A 10,277-nucleotide genomic window follows, 5' to 3' on the forward strand; every position below is an offset into this window, starting at 1 on the left:
CTCTTATCTTTTTATTTTGATTTACATATTAATTCACTTATTTCTAGCTAAAGACTGTTCACAAAATATAAGGGACAGACTGTGGTCATAGATGCTACTCCTAAATGCTGCCTGAGCTGTTAAGGAGCCTGTCCATGAAGTATTACAATCTATCTATCTTTTCTTTGTTTTCTTGACTGAATTATAGTCTAATCAATTTTCACTGTAAAAATTTTGAAAATAGGGTCTAAAACTCCTTTTCTGACATCTACCATTTTTTAAAACTACTTTGCTTTCTACAAATTCATGGTTTATTAAGTTTTCTAGATCACCCCCCACCCCCGCCCCATCAAATTATTTCTATTGATGGTTCTTTTAATGAAAGAAAAGCATAGATTGTGATCCCAAGCTTATGTGCTGCTAAATTAACCCCCCTGTAAAATTCTGTTTACTGGTATGGGCACTAGAACATTTATAACAATGGCTCTCAGTTCACACCAAAACTATCCCTAAAAACCAACCTCAAATAGATTGTTCTCTTTTAAACAGTTAAGGCAGTAGAACACTTGGGTTTCTTGTTAACCAAAAGGAAAGATAAGGGAGCTAAGAGCAGGAGGGAATGGAGGATATACACAGGAGAAGAGAAAACATGAAGCAAAGGCAATGAAACTCAGGCTGTGATTAGGGAGGGTCTAAAATAGAAATAGTTTTAGTTTCTCAAATTGTTATTTGCCCTGGGCGTAAGCTTTATTAAGGAAGAATATTTGAGTCTGTATTTATTTTGGAAGCATCTTTACTCCAATACAAAGTATAGACTATTGGAGATTTGAAATTTTTGAAATGTATCTCTTTTCATTCTAATGAGCCTCCTAAATGAATGTGTGCATGTTCAAATTTTTTCAAATAACTACTCTAATTTCATAATTATTCTTTTATAATAGCATAAAGGAAGATAAGCAAATGAATTATAATTTTCATTCAAAAGCATCGGAATCACAGGAGTCGGGCCCAATTTGAGCACAGACCTGGATCAGGAGGAATTTAAGAATGTAAGCAATAGTCTGTTGAATATGTTGCTTGTGTTTCTTAGACCTCTACGCTAAAACACTTAGCCATCTCCAACTGAAGACCCATAAAATCTGCAATTCTTATTAGAAAGAAAGTTGGAGAGATCTTTGACTGAATAAGACTCCCATAGACAATATGAAATGACTGAAAACAATTCTCATCCTGTTTTGATCGATGGCCCAAGAAAAACTTCTTCCTTATAAAGATGCCAGTTTGATGAGAAACTCTGACACTATCAACCCTCAGGGCCAGCACTCCTAGACTTATCAGACTGATGTTCATTTTCTTTGTTATGAAATTTTTAAAAATTTACAACAAAAGGTAAAAGAAAATGTGGACACAGAAAGAAATAGCAGTGCTGTTAGTAACAAGGCATTTTTCAAGAAGAAGAGTTTTTGAATCTGATAAGTTATTCAAATAATTGCTAACATTGTTGGTTATTCCTAGAAAACCAAGTAAACTTATAATATGGGAGACTAATGAAGACAAATTAAATAACAAATCTAATGTAACCTACTTAACTATGTTACAACAGACCTCCCTGAGCAAGAGGCTCAGGGACACATGAGCTCTTCTAAACCAAGGGTGTTGACTTAAAGCTATAGCGGCGTGGCTGTCATAAAAGAGTGTTTGGAGAACGCGGAGGATCCGGATTGTCAAGTATCAGCTCACCAAAAAATCACTGGAATAGCCCCTTTGGTCAAGCATAGGTAAGCTTATTACGCCTCTACAAAATCTTAATTGATCTCAGAAGGAGCAAGTGAGGGAAGTTATATTATTTTTATACCCTGGGCTGGATGATTTTAAGGCAGGTCTTGCATGGTGGGGAATTGCTTGTGATTGGGAAGATTTTATGTTATAACAATTTTGAGTTGGTGAGAACAGTAAAGTCAGGGTCTTAAGAAAAGGCTTGATGAAAAAGTTATAATTCTTTTTTAAATTTAAATTCTTTATTATTTAAAGTATTACATGAGTCTCCTTTTTCCCCCATTGACCTCTCCCCGGCCACCCCCACCCCCCAGCACATGCCCTTACCACTCTACTGTCTGGGTCCATTGGTTATGCTTATATGCATGCATACAAGTCCTTTGGTTGATCTCTTATCCACCTCCCCTCCCAGCCCCCACCTCCCGCCTTCCCTCATAGGTTGGGCAGTTTGTTCAATGTTTCTATGTCTCTGGTTCTATTTTTGTTCATCAGTTTATGTTGTTCACTATATTCCACAAATTAGTGAGATCATGTGATATTTATCTTTCTCTAACTGGCTTATTTCACTTAGCATAATACTCTGTTCACAGTTTTATCTTCCATTAGCAGGTATTGCCTTGGATCAAGTGTCATATTTATTTTTTTGATTTTTCTCTGCATTATTTAAAGGAGAAAAAGAAAAAATATGTCTGGTCCCAATTTGTTAAAGTTAGGAACAGGAAGGAATGCTGTTTTCAGTTCTCACATATGTGGGTGTTTTCTTCCTTTACTCAACAGTACATATTATAACCTAAATATTGTCTACTTTCTCCTGAATCATATTTATTTCCTCTCAAGTGAAATCATTATAAGTTTTAATTTTACCCTATCTTGTTTCCTGGTAAAATAATATATCCTCTATACTATATATGGGAAATTATAGCAAGATATTTGGAGATGGAGAAGAATTTATTATACATTATATATCCTGACTTGATTGAGTGCATACTGTTTGAAATAAATTAGTCATGATTATGCCAAAAGTCTCTATCTAAGTATATAATCTGAGACTAGCCTGTTGGCATTTTTGTGGTGTTTGTAATTATTGTTGTAGTGGTATTGGTGCTTTCAGTTGTTTTGTTTTTGTCAGAATGGGTAGAGGGTAACTATCAGAACCCTGCAAAGTAGGATGTAAAATATCCTACTAGCCCTGGCTGGTTTGACTCAGTGGATAGAGTGTCAGCCTGCAGACTGAAGGGTCCCAGGTTCAATTCCTGTCAAGGGCACTGTTATGCCCAGATTACAAGATTCCCAAGAGCCCACCAGGGAGCCAGCGAGTCTGATGCAAAAGCAAAGGGTCTTTTATTCAAACCTGGGTCTGGCTCCCCTGCCCTCCTTACTGACACAGCAGCAGGTGGCAGAGAGAGAGCTAGCCCAATGTGAAGAGGAGTTTTATAGGGGGGTGGAGTAAGGGGAGGAGAGCGGACTGTGGGCCCTGCCAATTGGCCAGGCGCAAGTCGGTGTCTCATTACACAGGATGTGGTCATATCGATGGTGTGCACTTCCCTTGATTGTCATTGGTTAGTTTAGAGAAATCCTGGGTGTGGCTAGCAGAGGCTTGGGCTTCCAGGAAGAAGCCTTGCCGAGCTCATGGCTCTGCCCAAAAATGGAGGGCCAGGGTTAGATGAGGGCGTAGTCCTCTCCCTTTTAGGCACATGCCTGGGTTGCCAGCTCAATCCCCAGTAGGGGGCATTAAAGAGGCAGCTGATCAATGATTCTCATCATTGATGTTTCTATCTTTTCCTCTCCCTTCCTCTCTAAAATTAATAAAAATATATATTAAAAAGAGTATCCAACCTAATATATTTCTCCAGTTCTCATTAGGTGGCATGTACGTTACCAGAGAAAAACTAGTCACCTATGTGTTAGTGCATAGCAAGAGGACTTTTGCTGAAAGGAAGAACATATTATCAACTCACAAAGACATCAAATTTAGACACTAAACAGTCCTAATACATGTATACCTGTGGCATATACATTTGTAATTTTATTATCTGTCTAAACAATATTATTTTTCTTTCTGCAAAGCCAGCATTCTTATTTTAGAGCCCAGATTTTTTTCATCCTCATGAAATAATTTGTTTCATATGTCCATTCAGAGAATGCTTCTCTTGGTTCATTACATGTTTTTTGTTTAAAGAGAAACAGTTTGCATAGACTGAGATTCAATAACTTCTTCTTAAAGCCTTCATCAGACAAAGTGAAATAAGGAAAGGAATCTCTGGAACAAAAGCTAGGATTATTATTCATTTTCTCAGCTACCTGACTATTAACTGATGCCCATAAGTGATGAATGATATTTATAGGAGAATTACAGAAATGATAAAAGTTCCTTGCCTTAAAATTAATCAGTGGAATACACCTATAGATGTGGGTTATGTGGTATCATTACTTTTGAAATATCATGTTTTATGTAAAATAACTTATGTAAATAATTTATTCTTATGTATAATTATTAAAATAGTATACTGTTTCAAACATATTTATATTAATAAATACCTCAACTTTTGTTCAAATTTAGGTCCAAATATTAGAAGTATTGAAGGTCAGTGCACAGAACTCTGAGTTTTATGGAAGTATAAGCAATGCGAAAATAAAACAGTATTTCTTTTTAGACATATTCTTCTTTGAATATTAAACTCCTGAATATTGAGTGGTGAATTTACTTTTTCACTTCATGATTCATTTACACATAAACCTTTATGAATGGCTTCATCTAAAAGATAGCAGAATGCTTGAAATGAGAAAAAAAATAGCACCTCCGAGATGAGCTGTTTTCAACAAGAAAGTCATCAATCACAGCATGGTTTGAAAAATAGTTTCAAAATATTTTTAGAAAAGGCATACCAAAAGATATGAACTAGTCAAAATTCTGAAATTTTACAAACATCTTCTTAGGCCATGCTTACTTGACTCTAGTCAAAATGCGGTAGAACTTTCATTTTTTGTCATTTTAGTTGTGTCTTCCTGAATAAGCATTACCTCTATATTGCAGTTGAGCCAATATAACCATTTACATGCTGAAGCGTTATTTTATCTCTCGCTAAAACATGAAATATCTCTTGTATCTCTGATCTCTGAACCATGAGAATAATATATTACAATGGGAAGCAGAAGCGAGTGGGGTAAATGAAATTATCAAGGAAACATGCTAACTCATTGTAAAAATGATTTTTTTAATATTCTCCATCATGGAATAGCTACAGTTTAAATTGAAATTGTTAACTGAAGGTAGATACAAAATTATTCTCTAAATTTAATAACATGGGGCTGAAGCTCAGTGGAATATTCTGATTTATGGAGTTGCAAAAATATTGAAAGAAGAGATTTCAATAAGCAAGATGCAGAAACAATCTGACCCAGATTTCTAGCTTCCACTAATAACTCTATGATATTCATAATGAAATATATGGCATTGATACAAGTTCAATTACCAGCTGAGCCTTTAACTGAAATCCTAAACCAGTGGGTGCTTTAGAGCTCTAGGCTAAATAAGCCTGCAAAAATGTAAGGGAACGGCAAATAGGGAGGATGCTAGGTCTTCTTTCATTATGCATCGCTCTTGCTAACAATAGATTTTCAGGAAGATTGACAAAGGGGGAGGAGGCTGGGGAGACAAAAACATTTTCTCCTACATGAGAAGTAGCTCTTCCTAGATTATTTTAGTAATGATGAGAGGACATGCAATAAACAAACAAGGGAACAAAAGCCTAAAGAACAAACTATGAGAGAGAGAACAAGAGCTATGCAGGTCAAATACACGATCTCTTTTGTGGGCTCCTTTTGCTGTACCTAGAAGAAGGCTAGGCATCTGTGCTGAGTATTAAAATATCCTTTACCAATCAGTTTGTTAGAAAGAGGGAGTGGTGAACTCGCTTCTAACCTATGGATATTGACAGTTTCATCCTATGTTAGAGGCTGACTTATAGACTTGTAGAATTATTGATCATAATCTAAGAAGGAATTGCTTATTATTGTTTTTTTTTAATCCTCACCCTGGGATATTTTCCCATTGATTTTTAGGGAGAGTGGAAGAGAAAGGGAAGGACAGAGAGAAACATCAATGTGAGAGAAACACATCAATTGGTTGCCTTCTGCAGAAGCCCTGACCAGAACCCAGGCCAGGGAGGAGCCTACAACCAAGGTACTTGCCCTTGACCTGAATGGAACCTGGTACCCTTTGGTCCACAGGCCAATGCTCTATCTATCCACTGAGCCAAACCTGCTACGGCTATTATTGCTTTTTTTTAAAAAAAGATTTTCTTCTTTCTGTTGGTTATTTGTCCAGCTCTTTTGAACATTCAAATATAGATTTGATAATTTGTTTGTTATGTAATAATTCATAAAGAAAATTCTTCATATACAAGATTACTATACTTTCATAGCTCAGGTGTACTAATCAACAACAATATATCTTATTATCTGTTCTTTTATTTGAAAGAAAACATCTTATAAACTCCGGTCCTGACTGTACTTAGACTCATACAAAAGAAATACTGATGCAAATGGAAGTTGCTGCCCACATTTTGTTTAGCTGGCACTTTTAGGATTGAAATTATGTGAAACTTTTAATGAAAAGATTTTATTCATTTTTCTGTAGTATTCTCTTATGGTTCATGCAATTTATACAGGTCCATAAAATACAATCTAAAACCATATCGTAGTAAATGAGCTTCCTGCACACATTTTCTTGATTTAAGTCATTTGTGAAAGCAGCATCGCTTGTACATCAGTTTATTAGTCAAACCAAGCAGCAGCACTGAGCTGCCTGCCTCCCACCCTATATTATACAGGATAGGCTATTCACAAAGTGAGATGAATCAAGTATCAAGTTCCTGAAAAGAGCGGACTTGAAACACCTCCAGGGCATGCTAACTAATTGAAAACTAGATCACACCCAAAGGGCAGAGAGCCTCCAGGCTTAGAACAATATTCCAAGAAATGCAAAGGAAATGTTCCAGGTGGAGTCTTCGAAGGTCTGTCAATATGTAAATTTTCTAATTAGATCAATGAAAATAGCACAAGTACCTTCTGTTGCAAGGAAACTGCAGCACTGAATTAAACTGTCAACATGCAAATATACCAATTAGAGCCTCAAAAATAGTAATAGATACAGTCTGTAAGGGGGAGTGGAAAAATAAGGAGAAAAACGAAAGGTTTTATTTATTTATTTTTTACCCAACTATGTATTTTATGTACAGTTTCCCCCCTTCATAATGGGTACAGTCTGTAGTATTTAAAGAATGAGCACTAACAGGTCCCAAAATTGAAAGAAAGAAAAAAAGAAAGAAGGAAAGAAAGAAAGAAAGAAAGAAAGAAAGAAAGAAAGAAAGAAAGAAGAAAGAAAGAAAGAAAGAAAGAAAGAAAGAAAGAAAGAAAGAAAGAAAGAAAGAAAAGAAAGAAAGAAAGAAAGAAAGAAAAAGAAAGAAAGAAAGAAGAAAGAAAGAAAGAAAGAAAGAAAGAAAGAAAGAAAGAAAGAAAGAAAGAAAGAAAGAAAAGAAAGAAAGAAAGAAAGAAAGAAAAGAAAGAAAGAAAGAAAGAAAGAAAGAAAAGAAAGAAAGAAAGAAAGAAAGAAAGAAAGAAAGAAAGAAAGAAAGAAAGAAAGAAAGAAAGAAAGTTAGTTTCCCTCCCAATACCTTCCCAAGTAATTTGGAAAAAGACCAACCCACAGCTAGCTGTCTCCCTGTGTCCTTTGAGAGTGTGCTGTGGTTTTGCCATGTTTGAAAAGGAGATAAGGAACCAAAGAGAAGAGCCCTCTACCCCCTGGAATCCAGTGTATGAAATACTGCCTCCTGGGAATTGCTGTTAGAGCAGCTGCTGCCTACCTCAATCTCCATGGTAATGGCAAGAGAGAAAAGGGTTCTCTAAGGTAACCAGAAACCAAACAAAGATAAGATTTCTAGATTAACAGTCTATTAGTCAGAAATGATTACAGAAGAAAAATAACTTCTAGAGGCGGTAGGTGAAATATGATAATTAAAATGTTATACCATTTGACTAGTACACTCTTACTCCCTAATCTATCATTTGAAACGGAATTTTTGGACTGAAACACGCGATGTTTCCCTGGACTGGAACCCGGATTCTTTGTCCACCGGAATCGAAGAATGAATCCACAGACAGAAGGTGGTATAGCAAAGGTGGAGATTTATTAAAGAACAAGTACAGACTCCCACGTGGGGAAAGGGAAAGTCCCACAGAACGGGCTCCCAAGTAGGGAGGGGGAAAGGGTCCCACTGAGTTCCTTTTCCCTATGGCTTATAAAGGCTGCAGGTCCTGGTGCCTTGATATCCCCTCTGACTGGTCACTATTCCCTTAGTCTGGTTACTATAGTAACTCCTGGGCTCAAAGGTCAAACCTCACATGAGACATGTGAGGCTCTCCTCCCTCCTTATTGTTTCCGATTCCCTTTGGGCTTTCTGCCTCCTTTATTTTGTAAATATAGACATTTTGCAACTCCCAGTTCCCTTATCTTATGGAAATGTAACTGCTGCTTCTCCCAACTCCCTTGTCTTACAGAAATGTAACTGCTGCCTCTTTGCAGCCCTGTGCTTTTTCCATGGCCCCCTTAATTTTAAAAATCCCCTAAACATGTCCTATTTCACCCCTAAATTCCTATTTCAATTTTCTGTTCAAATTTGTCAGAGTCATGTTTACTTTGTAAGCACACAGGGAAAATCATTTAAGCATATGATTTCTGAGATCTTATGGAATAGCAGAAGAAGCTAAACAAGTTACATAATGATAGTTCAGATAAATGCAAGGCTATTCAAGTTCATTAGCCATATTAGTGAGTGGGGGATTCCTTTTCCTAAGCCAAACATTCTTTTGATTATTTAAACATCGTGATGTTTTACATGGTTGGAAGTTGAAAGTTGTATACAGAAAGGTTTAAAAAGAATCATGTGCTAAAGAGCTCAGGGAATATTTGCCTCCCACACTAAACTGCCTGCCTGCACTATGTCCCTGCCACTTGAACCAACCCTTACAAAAGAGTTTCTGTAATTGTATTTCAACCAATAGGACTGAGGCGTTTCTTGTTTAATAAGAGCTGCACAGCTATATCCTCCATCAATGTCTTCATTGACCAATCAGAGATCAGAGTGGCTCCATTCTGAACAATCGGGACAGTATCTTTTGGGTCCAACCAAACTGAGAGCATTTGGAGTCCTCATTTGCATGAGGATGGACCAATCAGTGACCAGAGGTGGGGACTGCTGTTTACATATGGCAGCTCTCCTTGGGGTGGAAAGCCCACTTCCAATCTCTGGAAGACTGAAAACTTCCCTCATCGCAGAGCAGTAAAAGCCATGCTGTTTGGCCTGTGTGCTGCTTTATAATTGAGCTGTAATACTACTGAGCTGTTCTAGAGTGCTGCTGTTGTCACAGCTGTGCTGTAGCACAATTGAGCTGTTAGCACTGAATAAATTTTCCTCTTCACCAAACCAGGACTTGTGGATTCCTGTTGGTGTTGAAATGGCACCGGCAATCATCAGTTGCCAATACTAAGGTTCATGGCACCTTGAGGCCTGAGGTACCTGTGTGATATTGGTCTAGTAAGAATGCGGTTTATACATTAATGGATTAAAGGAAAGGTTCATTTCAAATCATCTATATATATAAAAGCTTAAGCAATCGTCACAGCCGAAACAACCAAATGGACAACTGAATAGGCTGTGTGGGGCAAACAGGCCAGCAGGGGAGTTAGTGAGGGCTGACCAAACGATTGACCAGCAGGCTGCGTGGGGCGGCTAGACCAGCAGCGGGGGTGGTAGGGGGTGACCAGTCTGGCAGGGGGAGCAGTAAGAGGCGACCAGGCTGGTGGGGGAGGCAGTTAGGGGTGACCAGGCTGGCATGCAAGGGAGGCAGTTAGGGGTGACCAGGCGGGCAGGCAGGCAGGCAAGCAATTAGGAGCCAATAGTCCAGGATTGTGAGAGGGATGTCCCAGATTGGAGAGGGTACAGGCTGGGCTGAGGGGACCCTTCCCCCACCTGCACAAATTTCATGCACCAGGCCTCTAGCTTTACATAAACTTCAGGTCTTATTCAAATGTTATGACTTTTTCCACTAATGTTCTTTTTCTATTCCAGGATCCCACATTGCATTAATTGTTATTTCTCCTTAGCCTTGTCTAGTCTAACTGTTTCCCAATCTTCCCTTGTCTTTCAGGTCCTTTTAAAGAGCACCAGTCAACACTTTGTAAAGTATATGATTGTCTAACCATGATGCTGTGCACTTTAAACTAAAACAAAATAATATTGAATGTAATCTAGAATTGAAAAAAAAAATTATAGAAGGATAGAAAGAGTACCAGTCAGATATTTTATCAAATGTCCTCAGTTTGATTTTGTTTGATGTTTTCTAATGATTGGAGTAAGGTTATGTACTTTTTAATATGATTTTTATTGATTTTTGAGAGAGAGAAAGGGGGAAGGATAGAGAAATACAAACATTTATGAGAAACGTTGATCAGCTGACTCCAG

Source organism: Myotis davidii, unplaced genomic scaffold (genome assembly GCF_000327345.1).
Source record: "Myotis davidii unplaced genomic scaffold, ASM32734v1 scaffold1382, whole genome shotgun sequence".
NCBI classification, from domain to species: Eukaryota; Metazoa; Chordata; class Mammalia; order Chiroptera; family Vespertilionidae; genus Myotis; species Myotis davidii.